The 25505-nt window shown below is 37.5% G+C and overlaps 1 long non-coding RNA gene across 1 annotated transcript; it reads left to right on the top strand.

Moving 5' to 3' along the window:
* The first annotated feature begins 589 nt into the window (after positions 1-589).
* Positions 590-23544, top strand: LOC131422588 (uncharacterized). The gene is made up of 3 exons (XR_009224106.1): positions 590-1221; positions 1783-1877; positions 23443-23544. It is a non-coding gene; the product is annotated as an uncharacterized LOC131422588 (long non-coding RNA).
* Positions 23545-25505: the final 1961 nt, after the last annotated feature.

The raw sequence follows: 25505 nt of genomic DNA, 5'->3' as shown, positions 1-25505 counted from the left end.
CGTGGCTTAGCGGTTAAGTACACGCGCTCCGCTGCTGGCAGCCTGGGTTTGGATCCCAGGCGCGCACCGAGGCACTGCTTCTCCTGCCATGCTGAGGCCGAGTCCCACATACAGCAACTAGAAGGATGTGCAGCTATGACATACAACTATCTACTGGGGCTTTGGGGGTAAAAAATAAATAAATAAAATCTTTAAAAAAAAAAAAAAAGCTAGGAAGAAATATGCAGGAACATTTTTGGAACCCTGGTTTAAAGCTCCAAACAAAAGGACATTTCAGATTGTATATAAATCTCAAAATAAAAGTCACATAAATAGAGAAGTTATCAAAGAACTGGCATGTTTCTCCTAGTGACTTTATATTGGTGTGCAATGGTAAATACTTCTTGTTTTTAAGAATTTGTTTATCAAGATTTAAGGCCTACATTTTTGAATGTTGAACAAGTATATTAAAATATCCTTAAAATAATATCCAACCTAACGGATTTCAATATGAGGGATAGATTTCCTGGTAGTTAGATATTCAGTCTTTTCAAAATCAAGATTGAATTTTCTTTGGGGAAAAACATACTCTTTCTGAGGATTTCATTTGTATTTTTTTATTGGAAAAGTTCATGGAATTTGATTGAGGTTCTTGTAGTGGACTAGTATATGTATTACCAGTGGACTAGTATATATATTGCTTTAGCAAGTCCCAAGCAGAAAGAGATGAAGATTGTTTTTTGTCTGTCAAGCTTCATGTATCCTTCTCAGGCTGTTTCCTTATCCTTTTTATTACTGGAATAGTAGACAGCCTCAGTTTGGAAAGTAAAGTGGATTTTAGCAATCCACAATACACAGTGGTAGTAGAAATCATTAAAGCTGTCTGTTGCCCGACTGTTTGGAAGATTATTTGTTGTTCAGAAAATATAATCTCCAGGAGATGGTGAAGAGTGACAGGGACCCGGCACAGCTTAATCTAAAGCAGGTAGCACAAGCAGGAAATGGGAAGAAGCTAAATTGGAATCTGGTGACAAATCAAATCACAATGCCCAGCAGAGGGAACAAATAACCAGCAGGTGGTACCAGAGAATAGTGAAGAGCTGGAGCAGACAAAACCAATATCTGAGACTCAGGTAGTGAATGAGGGAGGAGCTAAGCCTGAACTTGCAAGTCAAGTCAGAGAAGGATCTGAGTCAAATGAAAATGACCTCTCATATGAAAAAAAATCACTTGGTGTTGGAGGTGCGTTTCTCAACTGGGGCTCTGTGAGATGTTGCTGGGATTCTGTATAATTAAAATTGTGACTGAAAATGTAGTTTTTGAACTTTGTGGGCTGCATAATGCTGTACTCACAGTAGTGAACAGTGATTGAGCAGCCCTGTTAACAGTTTTGTTACAGATCTTTTCTGCCCTGTGTGACAGTGCACAGTAGGTCCACACACACTTGAGTGAGCTAGGAGAAGCTGTGGATAATTGGTGAACACTTGCACGGAGGGGAGAGTGGTAGGAGGATGATGATGGCTTGTCCCTCATGACTGCCTTCCCCAGCCTCCCCCTCTGCACTGCCAATTGACTTAATGTGAGCAAACAAGCTCCTGAAATATCAGGGAAATTACCATTCTAAGGAAGGAATTTTTTCAGGTTGTAACTCAACTGTCCCTGCCAATTTGTTGTAAACATTGCAAAAACATGAGTCGTATAGGTTAGAAATGAATTGTTCTGAGAAGTTTTTGTACTTTTTGTGATTTTTTTGTTTAGTTATTATGCCCATTTTTATATTTTATTAACTTTTGTTGGTTACAGACAGATCTGACGGTCCAGTGCTATAGTTTTTGAAGGCAAGGTGTGAGATAGAAGACGACTATTCTAGGCATAGAACTACAGGCATTTCCTATAAGGTTAGTGATGAAGAATTAGTTTTCTGAGTTACTACAGTTACTAGAGCAAAAAGGGACACAAAGAAATTCTTTGTTTACTATGAAAGCTACTTCTCAATAGTTTTATACAGACTCAAAATCCAAGCTGTCCTATTCCATTGTACATCATCTGTGGAATGAAACTTACAAACCTAGCATTTGCTCCAGCAATTGTAACTATATATGTAGCCATTTGATAAGAAAAGGTGTTCATTATTTTAAATGGCTTTTGGAATAACAAAATGGTAAAGCTTTTGTTGAAAAAATCACACTCAGTGAAAAGATTTGATAATCAAATTATTTAGTATTTTATTCTAGAAAAGAAACATTCACATAGTTGGTAAGAATCTAATAATACCCCCATTAAAATGCTAGGGCAAGAAACAGTACAAAAAATTAAAAAGACTTTCCTCTCAATTTAGTAAATTGGCTTATGTCATGTGATGCGAAAGAGATCTTATGTAATTAACTGAAAAGCAGCAGCTTCTCTATCTGGGTTGATGAGTCAACACATTTCACAAATATTTGTCATGCTATAGCATTTGTAGGATTTGTAAATGATGCTGAAATTCAAGAAAACTTTTTCTGCTGCTAGGAGCCTCCCCAGCCAAGGCAAATATGGATTTAATGGGTCTCTATATCTGAACAGCAGAGGTCTGTCATCTGTACTCCTGCTGCCCCGTCAGTGGTTGGCTTCATGACAAGTTTTGCTTCTTTTTTTTTTTTTTTTAACTGCATCCTGAAAAGTTTGTTTTTGCATTTCAGGTTTAAATTTCTTTTTTTTTTTTTTCTGTCTGAGGAAAATTAGCCCTGAGCTAACATCTGTGCCAACCTTCCTCTACTTTTTTTTTTTTTTTTAAGATTTTATTTATTTATTTTTTCCCCCCAAAGCCCCAGTAGATAGTTGTATGTCATAGCTGCACATCCTTCTAGTTGCTGTATGTGGGACTCGGCCTCAGGATGGACGGAGAAGTGGTGCCTCGGTGCGCGCCCGGGATCCGAACCCGGGCCACCAGCATCGGAGCGCGCGCACTTAACCACCAAGCCACGGGGCCGGCCCCCTTCCTCTACTTTTTATATGTGAGTCACCGCCACAGCAGCGTGGCTGACGAGTGGTGTAGGTTGGCCCCCGGGATCCGAACCCCGGGATCCAAACTCGGGCCACCAAAGTGGAACTCGCCGAACTTAACCACAATGCCACAGGGCTGGCCCCTGCTTTAAATTTCTATAAGTAGATTTAAGGGAGAGGCTCCTTATAAAAATCCTGAATCAGATAGCTCAACGCTGCAGAGGAAAAACAAGAAATCAAGGGCTTGTTTTTAAATTTAGCTCCAACCCACAACCTTGGGGCTTCAAACACCAGCCAAGAAAAACCCAGCAGGCTCCCCCTCGGATGAAGTGCACTTCAGGGGCGGCTGTGCTCTTGGAAACCTAGAGAACTCTTGACACTGGGTCTCTGAGACAGAATATGAGATCAAAATTCTGATTGGATCTGTCCTCAGTTGGGGAATTTTCTTTTTTTTTTTTAACTTGCCATTGTCACCTTTTTTTTTTTTTTTTATTGTGAAATTTTTGTTGTACATTATTGTTTGTCAGTCACCATATAAGTGCATCCCTCCACCCCTTGTGCCCAACCCCCAACCCCCTAGCCCCTGGTAACCACCAAACAGTTCTACCTGTGCGTGTGTTGGTTTATCTTCCACATATGAGTGAAATCATGTGGTGTTTGTCTTTCTCTTTCTGGCTTATTTCACTTAACGTAATACCCGCCAGGTCCATCCATGTTGTTGCAAATGGGACGATTTTGTCTTTATGGCTGAGTAGTAGTCCATGGTATATATATACCACATCTTCTTTATCCATTCATCAGTCAAGGGACGCTTGGGTTGCTTCCATGTCTTGGCTATAGTGAATAATGCTGCGATGAACATAGGGGTGCGTAAGCCTCTGGATTGTTGATTTCAGGTTCGTTGGGTAGATAGATATCCAGTAGTGGTTGCCTCTTTAATAAAAGAAAATCCTGATGTTGACAGTACAGCACACTGCTTTCTTCACAGAGAGGTACTGATATGAAAAACTTGGAGATGAAGAAAGTTCTCAATGCTACAAAAATGGTTAAGAATGTTTTAAAAAACCCAAAAACTAAAACCTGCACAGAGATCACCTAAATCTCCTACGTACAGAAATCCAGTGGCTTATCAGAGGAAGAGTTCTCAGCAGGGTATTTGAGTTGAAAGCTGAATTGTCAGAGTACTTACAAGAAAATACTAGGCTAGATTTTGCTGAATGCTTTGAAGATGAAGAATGGCTACAGAAACTAGTCTAGTTAACAAACATCTTTCATTGTATAAACGAGTTTCTGCAAGGTCTTGGAGGAAATTTTTTTCTTGAAAGTGACAAGATTCTTAGATGGAAAAGAAACTGAGTCTTTGGAACAAGCACGTTGCCAGAGGAACTCTTGAAATGTGTCCACAGCCACTTGGGCTTCAGAATAAGGAAAGATAGCACCAAGTCTCAACACTTACTAAAACTCTCCCTGAAGAGCTGCAAAACCAAATTAAATAGCTTTTCCCCTCCTTTTCTCAACAGTGGTGTGTGACTGGGTGAGGAACCCTTTCTCTAAATCTCCTCAGCCTGAGGTTGTGTCTTTGAGAGAAGAGAAAGAACTCTGAGTCGCAGTCTGACAGTTCTGGGTTTCTGTGAAGCAAGAGTATCCTGCAACTTAGTGCTCACACTCACATACCATGAGGGTGCCCTTAATTTGGAAGGTTTTCAAGGGTTCCTCCAGGGTAATACTACTGAAAAAAGCTGGAAGAGCCAGATATCAAAGAGGGCTGCAAAGTAAAATGTCCAGGTTGAGAATATTAAAGGGCTGTGAAATTAGCTTTTGGAGATGGGTTTATTTTTAAGTTTTAAAAAGTTTGGGAGTATTATAAATGCTAAGACTTTCTGCGCCAATGGCTATGTTTATTTAATGGCTAGTGAACGTGGGTGTGTATTTTTATCCTCCTAGCTAGTGGTCCAGCTTGGCAAACCAGACTAGAAGGATTTGGGGGGAGCAAAGAGAATAGACAGGGCCCTGCTAATGCAGATGAGGCTGGAACTTCCTGATAGAAAGTTAACTCTTAGTAGGTTGATGTCATCTTGAAAGAGTGATAAGGGCATTGTAAGTGTCATTTGAAGGATAGGATTTTGGTGCCTTCATCAGACTTGTCCAAGACAAAAATACTTTTATTTTGATAGTGCAAGACTCTGGGAATAAAATTGGCCATATGCTTACACAACATACAACTCTATGGAACTGGGTTCCTTTTACTTTGTGAAAGCGGCTACTCCACAGGAAGATTTTGATTTGTTAGTTTACCTTTAATCCCCTTTTGTGTTTATTTGTATTTGGTAAGGTCTGAGTGTGACAAAAGCTGTTCTTCCCCATGTCTCAAGTATACTGTGTTCTGTTGGAATCTGAATTGATTCATTGCAAGATTTGTTTTCAGGTTTACCCACTGTTTATTTCCACTGACAGCTGAGAATGTTATTTTTTAAATGATGAGATTCCAGGGTGGGAATTGAATACTTTTTTTTTCTATTAATTTTCATTTAAAATAAATTATGTCAGTTAAAAAAGCTCCACTTCAGTGTTGTGGTTTGGTAAACTTGTGTTGCTCTGTGGAGGAAAGAGTGTTACAGTTGGTGTTTTAAAACACGTTTCTGTAAGGGTAAACATGATTTCTCAATGTTATTTTTACTTATATTTTGCTTTTGGTATGGCCAAATATTCACCTTGTTTTTCCTAGTTCCTGATATTCAGAAAAATCAAAATAAATTTGTTCCCTAAAGATTGGTGTTCTGTACTTTTTCTTTCTGCCTTTTAGTAAATCTCTTGCTTTATAGTAAGTAGATATATCAAAAAAGATGTTTCTCTGTCAAATTATGTATTAACAAAAGTCATGTACATTGTCCTAAAAAATAAAGATACAAAAAATTTATTGCTCATGAAAAAATAAATACTTTTACATAATCCAAGCTTAAGATATTTTATGGTGAATTGCTTCAAAATGACGTATAATGATACAGTAGTTAGTTAAATTCATTTACTGGCTTTTGAATTGCCTATATTCCTCATTTTAACATTAATATTTTAATCTACCTTAAAGAATGAGCAGTATATAAAGATGTTAAGCAGAAGACATTCTGTCATGAACATTTCTCTTAGAATAGTTCTAATCTTTATTTTGAATTAATCAGGCACAAGATCAATTCATTGTCCACTGTCCTTTTCTGAGTAATCACTTGCCCCTTGCTACTTTACATGCTACAAGTCATTATAGTCGTTGCCTCTTTTGGTTTGGTCATGATACCAATTTTCTTCCCAAATATTTTTAGACTTTTTTTTGTGTGTGTGGTATCATTGGGTTATAACATAAAATAAATTTCAGGTGTACATTATTATATTTCGATTTCTCTGTAGATTACATCATGTTCACAACCCAAAGACTAATTAGAATCTATCACCACGCACTTGTGCTTGATCACCTTTTTCACCCTCCCCCCCTTCCCCTCTGATAACCACCAATTCAATCTCTGTCTCTCTGTGATTGTTGTTTTTATCTTCTACTTATGAGTGAGATGATGTGGTATTTGACTTACTTCCTCTGACTTATTTCACTTACCATAATGCCTTCAAGGTCTATCCATGTTGTCACAAATGGCCGGATGTCATTGTTTCATGGCTCAGTAGTATTCCATTGTGTATATATACCACATCTTTATCCATTCTTCCCTTGATGGGCACTTAGGTTGCTTCCAAGTCTTGGCTATTGTGAATAATGCTGCAGTGAATGTAGGGGTGCATGTATCTTTATGCATTTGTGTTTTCATCTTCTTTGGATATATGCCCTGAAGTGGAATCACTAGATCATGTGGTAGTTCTATTTTTAATTTTTGGAGGAATCTCCATAGTGGCTGCACCAATTTACATTCTCACCAGCAGTGTAGGAGAGTTCCCTTTTCTCCACATCCTCTCCAACACATGTTATTTCTTGTCTTTTTAATAATAGCCATTGTGAGGGGTGTGAGGTGATATCTCATTGTGGTTTTGATTTGCATTTCCCTAGTAATTAGTGATTTTGAACATCTTTTCCTGTGCCTGTTGGCGATCTATATCACATTAGGAAAAACGTCCTTTCAGATCCCCTGCCCATTTTCCAATTAGGTTGTTTGTATTTTTGTTGGGTTGTATGAATTCTTTATGTATTTTGGATATTAACTCCTTATCAAATATCATCTCCCAATTGGTAGGTTGTCTTTTCATTTTATTGATCATTTCTTTTGCACTGCAGAAGCTTTTTTAGTTTGATGTAGTCCCATTTGTTTACTTTTTCTTGTTTCCCTTGCTTGGGGAGACATTCAAAAAGATCCTGCTAAGACTGATGTCAGAGAGCTTACTGCCTATGTTTTCTTCTAGGAGTTTTATAGTTTCGGGTATTAGATTCAAGTCTTCAATCCATTTTGAGTTAATTTTTGTGTATGGTCTAAGATAGTAGCCAATTTTCATTCTTTTGCATGTGTCTATCAGGTTTTCCCAGCACCATTTATTGAAGAGACTTTCCTTTCTCCATTGTATGTTCTTGGCTCCTTTGTTGAAAATCAGCTGACCATAAATGTGTGGGTTCATTTCTAGGGTTTCAGTTCCATTCCACTGATCTCTGTGTCTGTTTCTCTGCCAGTACCATGCCATTTTGATTACTATAGCTTTGTAGTATATTTTGAAATTAGGGAGTGTAACACCTCCAGCTTTGTTTTTTTATTTTCAGGATTGTTTCAGCTATTCGGGGTCTTTTGTTCCATATAAATTTTAGGATTCTTTGTTTTATTCCCATAAAAAATGTTGTTGGGATTTTTATAGGGATTGCATTGAATCTGTAGATTGCTTTTGGTAATGTGGACATTTTAACAATGTAAATGTTTGCAATCCATGAGCATGGAATATCTTTGCATTTCTTTGTGTCTTCTCTGATTTCTTTCAACAGTGTCTTACAGCTTTCAGGAAGTCTTTCACCTCCTTGGTTGTTTATTCCTTGGTTGTTTATTCCTTGGTATTCTTTTTATTGAGATTATAAGTGGGATTGTAGTCTTGATTTTTCTTTCTGCTAGTTCATTGTTGGTGTATGGAAATGCAACTGATTTTTTTATGTTGATTTTGTACTCTGAAACTTTATTTATTATTTCTAATAGTTTTCTGGCGATTCTTTAGGGTTTTCTGTATACAAAATCATGTGATCCACAAATAGTGACAGTTTCACTTCTTTTCAATTTGGATCCCTTTTATTTCTTTTTCTTGCCTAATTGGTCTGACTAGGATTTCAAATACTGTGTTGCATAAGAGTGGTGAAAGTGAGCATCTGTGTCTTGTTCCTGTTCTTAGGGGGATAGCTTTCAATTTTTCACTACTGAGTATGATGTTAGCTGTGGGTTTATCATACATGACCTTTATTATGTTGATGTATTTTCCTTCTATCCTCATTTTATTGAGAGTTTTTATCATAAATGGATGCTGAATCTTTCAAATGCTTTCTCAGCATCTATTGAGATGATCATGTGATTTTTATTCTTCATTTTGTTAATGAGGTGTATCATGTTGATTGATTTGTGGATGTTGAACCATCCTTGCATCCCTGAAATAAATCCCATTTGATTGTGGTGTATGATCCTTTTAGTGTATTCTAGTATTCAATTTGCTAATAATTGTTGAGGATTTTTGTATCTATGTTCATCAGCAATATTGGCCTGTAATTTTCTTTTTGTGTGTGCTCCGTGTCTGTTTTGGTATCAAGATAATGTTGGCCTCATAAAAAGAGTTAGGAAGTGTCCCCTCCTCTTCAATTTTCTGGAGGAGTTTGAGAAGGATAGGTATTAAATCTTCTTTTAATGTTTGGTAGACTTCACCAAAGAAGCCATCTGGTCCTGGACTTTTGTTTTTTCGGAGGTTTTTGATTATTGTTTTAATCTCTGTACTAGTAATTGATCTATTCAGATTCTCTATTTCTTCTTGTTTTTTTTTTTAAAGATTTTATTTATTTATTTTTTTCCCCCCAAAGCCCCAGCAGATAGTTGTATGTCATAGCTGCACACCCCTCTAGTTGCTGTATGTGGGACGCGGCCTCAGCATGGCCGGAGAAGCGGTGCGTCGGTGCACGCCCGGGATCCGAACCCGGGCCGCCAGCAGCGGAGCACGTGCACTCAACCGCTAAGCCACCGGGCCGGCCCTCTCTATTTCTTCTTGATTTAGTTTTTGGAGGTTGTATGATTCCAGGAATTTGTCCATTTCTTCTAGGTTACACAATTTGTTGGTATATAGCTTTTCGTAGTATTCACTTATAATCCTTTGTATTTCTGTGGAAATTGTTGTAATTTCTCCTCTTTCATTTTTGATTTTATTTAGTTGAGCCTTCTCTCTCTTTTTCTTTTAGTGAGTCTAGCTAAAGGTTTGTCAATTTTGTTTATCTCCTCAAAGAACCAGCTCTTACTTTCATTGATCCTTCTATTGTCTTTTTAGTCTCTATTTCATTTATTTCTGCTCTGGCTGTTATTATTTCCTTCCTTCTACTTATTTTGGGCTTTTTTTTTTGTTCTTCTTTTTCCTAGTTCCTTTAGGTGTAATGATAGATTGTTTGAGGTTTTCTTGTTTGTGTCGAGGTATGCCTGTATTGCTATAAACTTCCCTCTTCATATCACTTTTGCTGCATCCTATAGATTTTGGTATGTTGTGTTTTCATTTTCATTTGTCTCCAGCTGTTTTTTTATTTCGCCTTTGATTTCTTCATTGATCCAATAGTTGTTCAGTAACATGTTGTTTAGTGTCCACATATATATGACTCTTCCTTCTTTCTTGTTGTTGTTGACTTCTAGTTGCATATCACTATAGTTGGAAAAGATGCTTGATGTGATTTCAGTCTTCTTACATTTATTGAGACTTATTTTGTTTCCCAGCATATGGTCTATCTTTGAGCATGTTCTGTGTGCACTTGAGAAGAATATGTATTCTGCTGCTTTTGGATTGAATATTCTATATATATCTATTAAGTTCATCTTGTCTGATGATTCATTTAAGGCTCATGTTTCCTTGTTGACTTTCTGTCTGGATGATTTATCCATTGATGTAAGTGTGGTATTCAAGTCCCCTACTATTATTGTGTTCCTGTCAATTTCTCCCTTTAGGTCTGTCAATAATTGCTTTAATATTTTGGTGCTCCTATGTTAGGTGCATATATGTTAGTAAATGTTATGTCTTCTTGATGGATTGTCCCCTTTATCATTATATAATGTTCATCTTAGTCTCTCTTTATCCTTTTTGGCTTGAAGTCTATTTTGTCTGATATAAGTATACCTACACCCACTTTCTTTTGCTTGCCATTTGCTTGGAGTCTCATCTTCCATCCCTTCACTCTGAGCCTGTGTTTGTGTTTAGAGCTGAGATGGGTCTCCAGGAGGCAGTGTATTGTTGGGTCTTGTTTTTTAATCCATCCAGCCATTCTCTCTCTTTTAATTGGTGAATGCAATTCATTTATATTTAGGGTAATTATCAATATATGAGGGCTTAATACTTTTTTATCTTTTTGTTTTCTGGTTGCTCTATATTTCTGTTGTTTCTTTTTCCTTGTGTTTCTGTCTGCCATTTTAGTTTGGTGGTTTTCTGTGATGTGTTTCTCAGTTTCCTCTTTATGTTTTGTGACTGTGCTCTGAATTTTTGTTTTGTGGTTACTGTGTGGTTTGTATAAAAGGTCTCATAGATAAGACACTCTTTTTTTTGCTGATAGGCTCTTATATTCATTTGCCTATGCAGGTTCTGTCCTTTTCATTTTCTTCTGCTATGTTTTTGTTGTCACAAATTATCCTTTTTTGTATTGCAAGTTTGTTATTAAATTGAAGTGGTTCTAGTTATTTCTAATGCTTCCCTTCCCTTTAACCTTTATGTTATAATTAAGTGTATGCTATCCTGATACAGATTTGCAATCTTCTGATTCTGTCTGTCTATTCATCCCTTTGCTCAAAGCTTTGTATACGTTTGCCTTTTTGTTTCAGTTAGGAGAGCTCCTTTTCAGCATTTCTTGTAAGGCAGGTCTAGAGGCGATGAACTCCCTCAGCTTCTGTTTGTCTGGGAAAGCCTTTATTTCTCCTTCATATCTGAAAGATAACTTTTCTAGATAGAATATTCTTGGCTGACAGTTTTTATCTTTCAATATTTTGAACATATCGTTCCTCTTTCTCCTGGCCTGTAGGGTTTCTGCTGAGAAATCTGCTGATCGCCTAATGCGGATTACTTTATAGGTTATTTTCTCTTTTTCCCCTGGCTGCTTTTAATATTCTTTCTTTGTCGTCTGCTTTTGACAGTTTTATTATCATGTGTGTTGGAGGGGGTCTTTTTGCATTGAGATAATTGAGTGTTCTATTAGCTTCATGGGTTTGTGTATCCACTTCCTTCCCTAGGCTTGGAAAGTTCTCAGCTATTATTTCTTTAAATAAGCTCTCAGCTTCCTTCTCTCTCTCTTCACCTTCTGGGATACCCATTACCCTTATGTTGCCCTTTCTAATGGAGTTGGGTAATTCTCATAGAATTCTACATTTTTTTTAAGTCTTAGTTCTCTCTCCTTGTCTACCTGCGTCATATCTGGATTTCTGTCTTCTAGCTCATTAATTTTTCCTTCCTTATGATCTACGCTATTTCCAATGCTTTCTAATGCATTTTTCATCTCTCTTAATGAGTTCTTCAGCTCCAGAGTTTCTGTTTGGTTTTATTTTAGAGTTTCAATCTCTTTGGTAAATTATTCTGTATGTTCATTGATTTTATTCCTGAGCTCATTGAACTGCCTTTCTGAGTTTTCTTGTACCTTTTTGAGTTTCTTCATGACAGCTGTTTTGAATTCTTTATCATTAGGTCACAATCTTCCACGACTTTACACTTGGTTTTGTGAGAATTGTTTTCTTTTTGTAGTGCCATGGTACTGTGGCTTTTTGTAGTGCTTGCTGAGTTATTCCTCTGCTGGCACATTTGTTGTAGCAAATATGCTTTTTTTGATTCAAACTTTTCAACTGCTTCGAGGTTAGAAGGCTTTCTTATGTTTTTCAGTAGGTGGTGCTAGAGTGCTAGTTTTTGGTTTCTCTTACCTTAACTGCCTCTGGCTATATTTGAGGCTCTGCAGGTTTCACCCTCTACTGCCTGTATTTGGGGTGTCGCTGGTTGTCACAACCTGTGCTTCTGGGAGTCACTGATGCGTTGCTGTTGCTGGTGTCCCTGTAGTCACTGGCTTTGCTGACAAGGGCACAGGGGTATCTGACACCTCAGCCGCATCTGGAACCACCTAGGTCAGAAGCTCCACCACTGTGATAGTAGCGGGGAGATGGTGAGGAGGAAGCCAGGTATGTAGGGCACCATCTCAGCTGTTGTCTGTTACTATGTTTTTGGACGCTGCTGCATTTGGGATGTTGAAGTCCTGTGTGCACCTCTGCTGCTGCTGTCAGGCTCTGAACCATGACCAGGGGACCTGGGATCACGGGATTCTGCCTCCATTCCTGCTCTGCCTCCCATGGCCACAGGTGCTGCCACAGCTGGCTGGCTGGAGTCACACACATGCCTCTGCTGCTGCCCACCAAGTTCCCTCAGGTTGGGGGTAGTGGGCTCAGCTGCTGCAGCCAGGGGTCTAGGATAGTGGGCTCTACCTCCTCTGTTCCCCATTTAGCCTTCTATATGTGCTCAATTCACCCACCATTGTATGTACCAATGTGTGGATCTTTCTGGCATCCTGGTGGGTTGTGCAATGTAGCCTTTGTTGGTTTATGGATGTTTTACTCACTGTATATTGAAGGGGAGAGACAAAAGAATCCTCTCATGCCACCATGATGATGACGTCTCCTCAAGTAAAAAGCTTTTGTTACCTCAATATACATGTGAAATTTATGTAATGTTATAAACCAATGTTACCGCAATAAAAAAGAAAAAATATTTAAGCAGAACACGAATCTAAAGGTAAAAATCACATAGAATAATGAATTTCACAACATATTTAAAGTATATTTTTCTAAGCTCTGCTGATGGAAAGAATGGAAAAGAGAAAAACTACAAAGAATACAGTGAATATTGGCTATACATAATTAAATAAATGTACCTATATATTTATACAAGTATATTACATAACATTGATATAAATACATATGTAAATGTTAATGGATAATTATAAAGTGCCTGAAAATTTATAATATAACAAAAGAAAGGGATACTCTTGAAATACAAATGACATTCTGCAAAGGAAAAACTAACAATCTCAAATTGCAAGTGTGAAAAACTCACTAAAATCTGAGTGTTTAGATGGGGCCTTGTGAAAAAAAATTCTAAATATCTCATTAAATGGAATTGAAGTGGTTTTAAAAAAAAAAGGAAATGAAACTGTAGAAGCTTCCTTCTCACGCTGAGTGCTGAGGAGGGAGCCTTGTGTGGCTTCTCTGGGACACATTTGTCAGTGAGCACCACAGACCCTGGGTTGTTTTTGTGGACTGTTCCTGGTGTTTTCTTTCCTTTCTCTGACACTATTTGAATAAGACTAAAGTATCCATTATACATATATATATATATATATATATATATATATATATATATATATATATGTATATCCAAAGAAGATAACTGAAGTATCTGTTGATTGAGGGGTTCTAAATCATGCATGCGGTGGTTTGCTTTTTGTTTCTTTACAGATTCAGGATTGTTTCTGGGGAGAAATCTGACAGAAATTCAGAGAAAAGAGTGAGGCATGGAGTTGGGACATGAATCCCTAACTACTAAATATCAGGACGTTCCAGGAGAATGAGCTGGGGACCTACTTTCAGAGTTATATTGGAACCAGAGCCCGAAGTAAAAAGGAAAAATGCACTCCAACTCATACATGCTTTTATTAATTCTAATGGTTAATTTTTCTGACCATTAGTAGTTGAAAAATAGAAGAATAGAAAATTAGAAGTAGTTGAAAAATATTGAAAACCTGACAAATACATGTAATCAAATTTACATTATTTTAAACTTAAATATTTCCTTTATATCCAAAGTAGAATTTATTATAATTTTATTTTCATGTCTTCAATAGCAGCAAACTCATCAATAATATCTGAAAAATATACTTTTTACCTTATCTCCTTTTGAATTGAGAGATTTCTCATGTTTTATAATTTCTTATACTCTATTGGCAATCTTAAATAATTTTTAATTAATTTCAGCTTATTGAATCCTAATTCACAGGACCCTACTGTGAATTACTATTGTTAAAGAAATTATCAAGACCACTTCTAAATTTGGATAAGATTGTACTAAGCAATTTGTGAATCATTTTTAGAAGAAAAAGCATGGTGGTATTTTTTAATATATTAAAATTGATGCTTGCATCCACTGATTCATACTTTCCAATTTCTTTTTTTTTTTTTTTGCTTATATTCTAATTCAGATATTATATTCATATGTCTTCCTAAGTTTTGCATTCATCACACTTATTTGAAGGCTCCTTTCTCTCATTTGTTCTAAGAAAGGAGATAGGCCTTCTAATGAGCATGCAACTTTATATAAAGGCAGGATATTTTGTTGCAGATCTTTATTAAATTTTCCCACTGAGTTGAAAATATCATCCCACAAAGACAACTTACATAAAAAATGGAATCTATTTGCATCAGTATGATTTGATTACATCATAGTGTATTTCTTCATTTGATATTTTATGTATATGTATATATTGAATATATGTATGTATTAGACATATATATATTAGATATAGATTGCTCACAAATAAAGATAGAAATAGAAAATGGCAATAAAAATCACCTTTTAAAAATCATCATTGTAACAATTCAGCCACAAATTATCAGTGGATGCTAAAGTCGTTGGGTGAAATAATGTTGGGGCACAAGAGATGGACAGTGGAAACCACCGTGAACTTAGCGTCACTTGTAATCAAACCAAACTGTTCTTGTATGGCTTGTTATGGAGGATCAGTGTGAAGAGGACAGTATCAGGTAGTAGCATATTTAAAAGAGAAAAAAATAGAAAAGTCTGGAAAAATAGAATGCGTATTGTAGGATGGTGAATGTAAACTCAAAGAGAAGAGAGTCATGTTGAATGCAAATGGACTGAAAGATCGAGTTAAAAATCAAAGACTAGTTCAATCAACCAACCAATAAACAACCAACCAGATGCTGTTGACATGATACTCATCTAAAACATAAAGTCATAGATATTTTGAAAATAAAACGCTGGAAAAAAATTAAACTGTGGAAACACCAATTAAAGAAAAGTAGCTCTAGCTGTAGTAATATCAGAAAAAAACAAACATAAGGCAAAAAGCATTACTAGATATAAAGTAACTTGCTACAAAACAATCAAAGGTGTAGTTCACTTAAAAAACTAAAATTTGTGCATCCCTCATTACATGTCTGCCAAACATATAAAGCAAAGTGAGACAAAACTCCAAGAAGAGTTAAATCCTCAGAGTGGGAGATTTTCACAGCCTTCTCTCAGCAACTGATAATGAGCAGGCCAAAAATCAGAGTGCAGAAGATTTGAACAGCAAACCGTCTGAACATAGAAATATACACATAGACATATATAGAAATGTATAGAGGAATTATATATAAGTATATATAATATATAATAAAATATATTTGTTATACATTTACTTATTAGATATTAGATTAAAAAATAATATTACAAATAAATATATATAAACATGCATATAGAAATATATAAACCTATACATAGAAAAATATAGATTATTTTACCTAACAGCTGTAGGAGATACATTATTTTTAAGCACACGTGGTATGTTTACCAAACTTAACCATATTTTGTCCATAGAACAAGTCTCAATATATTTCAGAAGAATGAAACACACAGAGTATGTTCTTAGATCATAAACAGTTGTGCTAGATCAATGAAGAAATGATAACTAGCATTTCCTCATAAGTTTGGAAATTGAGCAGTGCCCTTTTGAACAAAAGGATAAAAGAGGCAATCTCAAAGGAAAGGATACTATAACTGAATTGAATGAAAATGATAATGAAAATATGGCATTCAAATGCATCCCCTGGCCTGGGAATTCCACTTTGAGTTGGAAAGATTTTATGGTCTTCACTTCATCTTTTATTAACAGAGAAGGTGTTACACTTCAACCAGCTGTGGAAATACCACTTATCTCTGTCCCCTCACTAGCTGTTGGTGGGGTTTACACAAATATAGGAAAAATACCACCAAGCTGACTCTCATGCTTGATCTTCCTGAGATCTGTGAGAAGCTTGTGCATTTTAAGTCAGAAAGTTCATCAGCTTCTCTCCCAAGACACTCCTAGACCACACCCAGAGAGCTTGGTTGCACCAAGAGTGCTGGGTGCTGAGTGTGGAGCAGGGGAACAGGAACCCTGGGGCCCAGGTGACTAGGACAAACCCCACTCATGATCATCTCTCCTGGGCCCTGTCCTGAGCTGAGCTTCCTAAGGTGTTTTTCTGCGTGATTGCACACAGTGTTTCCCAAACCCACATGAGGCCCATGACAGCTTAAAGAGTATTGCTTTAAATCCTATCACTTTTTAATATTAGGATTAATTATAAAAATTAAAGTTGTTCTCACTGATATAAAGGAAAAACCAATATGTCTTCCCAGAAATATAGAGAAACCATTAAAAAACAGCAAAAACCAAAACCAAAAAAAAAAGCAAAACTAAACTGAAACTAAACCAAAACAGAGTGGCAAACAGTGGTATTATATTGGATTTAGATGCTGTTGCCTGCCTACAGAGCCCCACAATGAGCTCTAGCTAACTTGTGGTTAAAAAAGGAGAGTAGTGATCAGTGACATCAGCGTCATGGCAGAGTGAGCTTTCCCGTAAACTCTTCCCCCATAAGATACAACAAAAGGAACAGTCACAGACCAACAACGGAATCCTAGACAGTGAAAAGCAAGATCGGAAAGATCCACACTGCTGCACATCTGAGAGTGGAACGTGCCGGGCCCCCGGAGGAGGTGCGGAGAGGTAAGGAGAACTCCTCTCCCTCCCCATCAGATCAGCAATCCTGGTCCGTGCGGCTCCCAGAGTGGGGGGAGGGGTGGCCCTCTAAACCATAGCTCTTTGGGCTCTCTCAGCCAGTGGGAAACTCCCACACAGAGGACTGAGAACTTCTACGGGGTACCATCAACATCTGAGCACCCCAGAGAGTGGATAACGAGGGGCGAACAAGAAGCCCCCCATGCCAGGGACCCAGTGGGCAAAAGAGAGAGCCCCCCCCACCCGCAAACCAGACCCTGCATCTCAGCCAACCAGACCAGACCAAGCGACCCACAGATCGCAGTGAACAGCTAGGGCAGAGCACAGGAGGCCCAGATTACACAGCCCTTTACTCCCATACAGTGGTGGTGGGTGGAAATTACAACCAGAGATTTCCAGGATGAGGAAAAACAAAGCCAACACAGGAACCACAATGCAAAGATACATGAAATCACCAGACCAGAAGGAAAATGACAAGCACCCAGAAACCAAGCCCAAAGACACAGAAATCCATAACCTAAATGACAGAGATTTCAAAATAGCTATCATAAAAACACTAAATGAAATACGAGACAACACAGACAAACAATTCAATGAGAGTAGGAGTTTCTTCACAAAAGAGATTGAAATCATAAAGAAAAACCAATCAGTGCTGATGGAGATGAAGAACACAATGGAGGAGATAAAGGAGCATCTGGAATCTTTAAAGAACAGAGCTGACAATATGGAGGAAAGAATTAGCATTTTAGAGGATAGGAATACAGATATGCTTTAGATGGAAGAGGAGAGAGAACTAAAACTAAAAAGAAATGAAGAAAGTCTCCGAGAAATATCTGACTCTATTAGGAAATGTAACATAAGAATTATAGGTGTTCCTGAGGGAGAAGAGAGGGAAAGAGGAATAGAGAGCCTATTCAAGGAAATAATAGCTGAGAATTTCCCAAACCTGGGGAAGGAGCAGGAAATACCACTAAGCGAAGCCAACAGGTCACCTAAATATGTCAACAGGCAAAGGCCCACTCCACGACACCTAGTGGTAAGGCTAGCCAGAGTCAATGACAAAGAAACAATATTAAGGGCAGCTCGACAAAAACAAAAAATAACGTACAAAGGAACTCCCATCAGGCTCTCAGCGGATTTCTCAACAGAAACTTTACAGGCTAGGAGAGACTGGAATCATATATTCAAAATACTGAAAGACAAAAACTTTCAGCCAAGAATACTCTATCCAGCAAAAATATCCTTCAAATATGATGGAGAAATAGTAAATCTCCCAGATAAACAAAAGCTAATGGAGTTCATGGCCACGAGACCCCCACTACAAGAAATACTCAAGAAGGCCCTCAGGCCTGAAAAAAAGAAGAGAAAGGGAATACAAAGCTTGGAGCAAGGAGAAAAATAGGTAGATAAACTCAGAAAAATAGTAGATCTTTACTGGAATAGGTTAGCAACCACTTAAATACCAAAATAAAAGATCAAAGGAAGGAATTCACCAAAAATAAATTTAACCTCATCACTGTAAATACACAGCCACAACACAAGACAGAATAAGGTATAACAAGAACGACTTAGAAGGGGAAGAGGAAAGTGACTGAATTGACTTAGTATAAGGAAATAGGAGGCCATAAGATAATGGACTATCTCATACACAAGATTTTCTACACAAACCTCAAGGTAACCACTAAACAAATAATCAGAACAAAATCACATATGATAAACAAAGAGAAAACTAGAAGAGTCATAAGACAGAACAACCAAACTGAATTGGCAGCCCAAAACAAATGGGACAAGAAACAAAGGAAACACAAAAGAACCAGAAAATAAGTGACAAAACAGCAACATTAAGCCCTCATATATCAATAATTACCCTAAATGTAAATGGATTGAACTCTCCAATCAAAAGATACAGAGTGGCAGGATGGATTAAAAAGCAAGACCCAACAATATGCTGCCTTCAGGAAACACATCTTAGCACTAAAGACAAGCACAGCCTCAGAGTGAAAGGATGGAAGACAATACTCCAAGCTAATGGCAAATAAAAGAAAGCAGGTGTTGCCATACTCATATCAGACAAAGTAGACTTCAAGATAAAACAGGTTAAGAAAGGCAAAGAAGGGAAATACATAATGATAAAAGGGACACTCCACCAAGAAGACATATCACTTTTAAATATATATGCACCCAACATAGGAGCACCAGTGTACATAAAGCAACTATTAACAAACCTAAAAGGAGACATTAACAACAACACAATAATAGTAGGGGATCTTAATACCAAACTTACATCAATGGATAGATCATCCAGACAAAAAGTCAATAAAGAAATAGTAGACAAATGAAAAACTGGGCAAGATGGACCTAGTAGACATATACAGAGCACTCCATCCAAAAACAGCTGACTACACATTCTTCTCAAGCACGCATGGAACATTCTCAAGGATAGACCATATGTTGGGAAACAAAGCAAGCCTCAATAAATTTAAGAAGATTGAAATCATAACAAGCATCTTTTCAGAATTTAATGCTATGAAACTGGAAATGAACCATGAAAAAAAAAAACTGAGAAAGTGACAAAAATGTGGAGATTAAATAACATGCTACTGAACAACCAATGGATCATTGATGAAATTAAAGGAGATATCAAAAACTATCTGGAAACAAACGGAAATGAAAATATGCCATACCAAACCATATGGGATGCAGAAAAGCGGTCCTGAGAGGGAAACTCATAGCGATACAAGCCCACCTTAACAAACAAGAAAAAGCCCAAATGAGCAACCTTAAATTACACCTAACAGAACTAGAAAAAGAAGAACAAGCAAAGCCCAAAGTCAACAGAAGGACAGAAATAATAAAAATCAGAGCAGAAATAAGTGAAATTGAGACCAAAAAAACAGCAGAAAGGATTAATGAAACAAAGAGTTGGTTCTTTGAGAAGATAAATAAAATCGATAAACCCTTAGCCAGGCTTACTAAGAAAAAAAGAGAAAAGCCTCAAATAAATAAAATTAGAAATGAAAGAGGAGAACTTACAACGGATACCATGGAAATACAAAGGTTTATAAGAGAATACTATGAGAAACTATATGCCAACAAATTGGACATCTAGAAGAAATAAATAAATAAATTTATTAGATAAATTCTTAGATGCATACAACCTCCCAAAACTGAACCAAGAAGAAATGGAGAATCTGAATAGACCAATCACAAGTAAAGAGATTGAAATAGTAATCAAAAACCTCCCAAAACATAAAAGTCCAGGACCAGATGGCTTCTCCAGTGAATTTTACCAAACATTCAAAGAAGATTTAATACCCATCCTTCTCAAACTATTCCAAAAAATAGAGGAAGATGGAACACTTCCTAATTCATTCTACGAGGCCAACATCACCCTGATACCAAAGCCAGACAAAGACAATACAAAGAAGGAAAATTACAGGCCAATATAACTGATGAACATAGATGCAAAAATCCTCAACAAAATATTGGCAAACCAAATACAGCAATACATTACAAAGATCATACACCATGATCAAGTGGGATTTATACTGTTTCAACATACGCAAATCAATCAATGTGACACACCATGTCAACAAAACGAGGAATAAAAACCACATGGTGATCTCAATAGATGCAAAGAAGGCATTTGACAAGATGCAACATCCATTTATGATAAAAACTCTCAACAAAATGGGTATAGAAGGAAAGTAGCTCAACATAATAAAGGCTGTCTATGACAAACCCACAGCCAACATCACACTCAAGGGGGAAATTCTGAAAGCCATTCCTCTGAGAACAGGAACGAGACAAGGCTGCCCACTCTCGCCACTCTTCTTCAACATAGTACTGGAGGTTTTGGCCAGAGCAATTAGGCAAGGAAAAGGAATAAAAGGAATCCAAATAGGCAAGGAAGAAGTGAAACTCTCACTATTTTCAGATGACATGATTTTATATATATAAAACTCTAAAGAATCCATTGGAAAACTATTAGAAATAATCAACAACTACAGCAAAGTCATAGGGTACATAATCAACCTACAAAAATCAGTTGCACTTCTGTAAGCTAATATTGAACTAACAGAAAGAGAGCTCAAAAGGATAATACCATTTACAATTGCATCAAAAAGAATAAAATATCTAGGAATAAATCTTACAAAGGAGGTGAAAGACCTACGCAATGAAAACTACAAGACATTTTTGAAAGAAATCGATGATGACATAAAGAAATGGAAAGATATCCCATGCACGTGGATTGGAAGAATAAACATAGTTAAAATGTCTATATTACCTAAAGCAATCTACAGATTCAATGCAATCCCAAACAGAATCCCAATCACATTCTTCACAGAAATAGAAAAAAGAATACTAAAATTCATATGGGACAACAAAAGACCCCAAATAGCTAAAGCAATCCTAAGAAAAAAGAACAAAGCTGGAGGCATCACAATCCCTGACTTCAAAGCATACTGCAAAGCAATAGTAATCAAAACAGCACGGTACTGGTACAAAAACAGACACACAGATCAATGGAACAGAATTGAAAGCCCAGAAATAAAACCACACATATACGGACAGCTAATGTTCAACAGTGGAGCTAAGAGCATACAATGGAGAAAGGAAAGTCTCATTGATAAATGGTGTTGGGAAAACTGGACAGCCACATGCAAAAGAATGAAAGTGGACCATCTGCTATCACCATTCACAAAAATTAACTCAAATAGATCAAAGACATGAAAGTGAGACCTGAAACTATAAAACTCATAGAAGAAAATATAGGCAACACACTATTTGACATTGCTCGTAAAGGGATCTTTTCAGATGCCATCCCTACTCGGCCTAGGGAAACTAAAGAAAAAATAAGCAAATAGGACTTTATCAGATTAAAGAGCTTCTACAAGACAAATGAAACCAGGATCAAAATGAATAGACAACCCACCAACTGGGAGAAAATATTTGCAAAACATATACGTGACAAGGGGTTAATCTCCATAATATATAAAGACCTCACACAACTGAACAACAAAAAAACAAACAAGCCAATCAAAAAATGGGCAGAGGAAATGAACAGACATCTCTCCAAAGAAGATATACAGATGGCCAATAGGCATATGAAAAGATGTTCAACATCACTAATCATCAGGGAAATGCAAATCAAAACAACACTAAGATATCACCTCATGCCCATTAGAATGGCTATAATCACCAAGACAAAAAAGCAACAAATGTTGGAGAGGATGTGGAGAAACGGGAACCCTCATACACAGCTTGTGGGAATGCAAACCTGTGCAGCCTCTATGGAACACGGTATGGAGATTCCTCAAAAAATTAAAAATAGAAATACCCTATGATCCAGCTATCGCACTACTGGGAATCTATCCAACGAACCTGAAATCAACAATCCAAAGAAGCTTATGCACCCCTATGTTCATTACAGCGTTATTCACTATAGCCAAGAAGTGGAAGCAACCTAAGTGTCCCTCGACTGACAATTGGATTAAGAAAATGTGGTATATATATACAATGGAATACTACTCAGCCATAAAAAAAGACAGAATCGTCCCATTTGCAACAACATGGATGGACCTGGAGGGTATTATGTTTAGTGAAATAAGCCAGAAAGAGAAAGACAAGCACCGTATGGTCTCACTCATATGTGGAATATAAATGAACACATGGACAGAGAAAACTGTTTTGTGGTTACCAGGGGCAGTGGGGATGGGGGGTGGGCACAAGGGGTAAAGGGAGAAATGTATATGATGATTGACAAACAAAAATGTACAACCAAAATTTCACAATCTTATAAACTATTAAGACATCAATAAAAAAAATAAAATAAGCAGCAATATCTTTGATGCTATATCGTACTCTTGTAATCTTTTGAAATGTGTTTTTATACATATGAATGGACTCTACAAGCACACAGTTGTTAGAGTAATGGGAAATGAGCAGATTCTTTAAATTTTTAATCAATATTGTGCTTTATCTGTTGACAGCAATTGTAACTCATAGGCAAAAATTCAGTAAATGGAAGAAAAACTGCAGCCAGCAGAGCATACATTCAGACATCAGGTAACCTGCATTCTGCTGGACAGTGTAGAATCCTTCAGCACCTAATGCATATGATTATAATGGTTCTTAAGACCTCTAAACATATATAATTTGATTTGTTTTCTTTTCGCATTAGTCTTAATGAAAAGAAGGCTTATACAACGGGATAAGAATTTTTTTTCTTTCCTTTCTTTTTATGCACAGTCTGCCCTGACTGAACGTACATGTGTTTTTCTCCCAAAGCTCAGGACTCTTTATACAGAGAGAGAGATGGCAGAGCAGACCAGGGAAACCACTTAACTGAAACACGGGAAGGAGATTTTGATGTGCATTTTTAAAGCTGTTTTTGAGTTTTTAAGGTTAAACTATTTAGTGTCTAGTAAAGAACTTGGTGTTCTAATTCTTGCTCAAGTCCGTTCTTTATATTACAGACTGGAATCAAGAGGAATCATGAGGGATGCAGGATGCAGACACCAATGCAGGCAGAACCAGACATGCAGAACACTCCACAGAGACATAGGGAGCATGTTGTGAAGAGCAGCAGCTTAATCTCTGCCGCAAAATCCACATTACGTGCTTCTTGTTCCGATCATAGTCGTCGTGCTGCCTGGAAACAATCCCAAGCACTTACTATAGACAACAGCTCGTCATACAGGGTGGCAGCAAGGTAGCAAGGTTACAAAACCAACACACAAAAATGAGCTGCATTTCTGTACGCTAGCAGTGAACAATCGGAAAGGGAAATTAACAATTCCAATCACAATAGCAACAAAAAGAATAGCATACTTAAAAATAAACTTAACCAAAGGGGATAAAAGTTTTGTACACAGAAAACTGCAAAAACTTACTGACAGAAATTAAAGAAGACTCAAATAAATGGAAATACATACTGTATTTATGGATTGGAAGCTTACTAGCGTTAAGACGTTAATGCTACCCAAAGCAATCTATGGATTTAATGCAATCTCTATCAAAATTCCAACAGCATTTTTTGTAGAAATAGAAAAATCCAACACAAAATTCATATGGAACCTCCAAGGAAGCCAAATAACCAAAACAATCTTGAAAAAGAAGAATAAAATTGCAAGTCTTACCTTCCAGTTTTCGAAAGTTATTGCAAAGCTACAGCAATCTAAACAGTGTGGTACTGGAATATAGACAGATTATAGAACAGTGAGATAGAATAGAGATCACAGAAATAAACCCACCCACTGATGGTGAAATGATTTTTTTTGTGTGTGTGAGGAAGATCAGCCCTGAGCTAACATCTAATGCCAATCCTCCTCTTCCCCCGCCCCGAGGAAGACTGGCCCTGAGCCAACATCTGTGCCCATCTTCCTCTACTTTATATGGGACGCCACCACAGCATGGCTCGACAAGCAGTGCATTGGTGCACGCCCAGGATCCAAATCAGTGAACCCCAGGCCACTGCAGCAGAGCGCATGCACGTAACCGCTTGTGCCACCGGGCCAGCCCCTGAAATGATTTTTGAGAAGGGTACCAAGACAATGCAATGGGGAAAATGTCTCTTCAACAAATGGTGCTGGGAAAGCTGGATATTGTTATGAGAGGTTCGAGGATTCGATCGGAGACGTAAAAGAAATTTTCCCCTCCAAACAAATGGACTGAAGGTATATTTTATTATATAGAGGAGAGTAAAGGCGATAGTCCGCAACAGATCCAAATAGGTCAAATAATAAGAGGGAAAAACACCGGCTCAATCGCAAAGGGAAACACCAGATCAGCTGAGATAGTGGCAGATTCAAATAGGTCATATAATAAGAGGGAAAAACATCAGATCGATTGGAAAGGGAAACACCAGATGGACTGAAGGGGAATGACACAAATCAACCAGAAAGAGAAACACCAGGTTGACCGAAAAGAGAACACATCAGATCCGTTACTCACAACATGCATGCCCCACTGCCGGGAGAGTCCCTTCAATTGACACGGCTGGGTGGGAATCACACGTCCTGGACAAGGCGTCACTTCCACAGGTGAGACTCTCATCAGGCCTCAGTTTCCAGCAGTTTATGTAAGCAGTTACAGAGTTTACAGAGCAAGCATTCAGTGTTCCCATCCACAAATGGTTATCAGTGGCATACGTGCACTGAGCCTCCTGGCTATCGTGCCAGCCTGGCAGTTGTGTACATGCATGTTTTCCCTGGTTATCGTCCCAACCCGGCACAGACGGCCAGTCTGCCCCAGGCCGTGACAACCAAAGGACCTTGAAATTCTTACAAATTGCAACTATCTCCATGGGAGAAAGGCCAGTTCCTGGGAAAAAGGCCAGTTCCCACCACACAGAAAGCAGCTTTATATTTCTTTGTGTGCTGGTGGCTGTAGGTTAATGGAACGGCCAAACATGGCTGCACTCATGTCAAGACAGATATCCACATGCAAAAGAATGTAGTTGGAACTTTACCTTACACCATATAATAATATTAACTCTAAATGGATCAAGGACCTAAAACTATAAAACACTTGGAAGAAA

Source organism: Diceros bicornis, chromosome 26 (genome assembly GCF_020826845.1).
Source record: "Diceros bicornis minor isolate mBicDic1 chromosome 26, mDicBic1.mat.cur, whole genome shotgun sequence".
NCBI classification, from domain to species: domain Eukaryota; kingdom Metazoa; phylum Chordata; class Mammalia; order Perissodactyla; family Rhinocerotidae; genus Diceros; species Diceros bicornis.
Note: the sequence above shows the minus strand (reverse complement) of the source record. Positions and strands in the feature narration are given on the sequence as shown.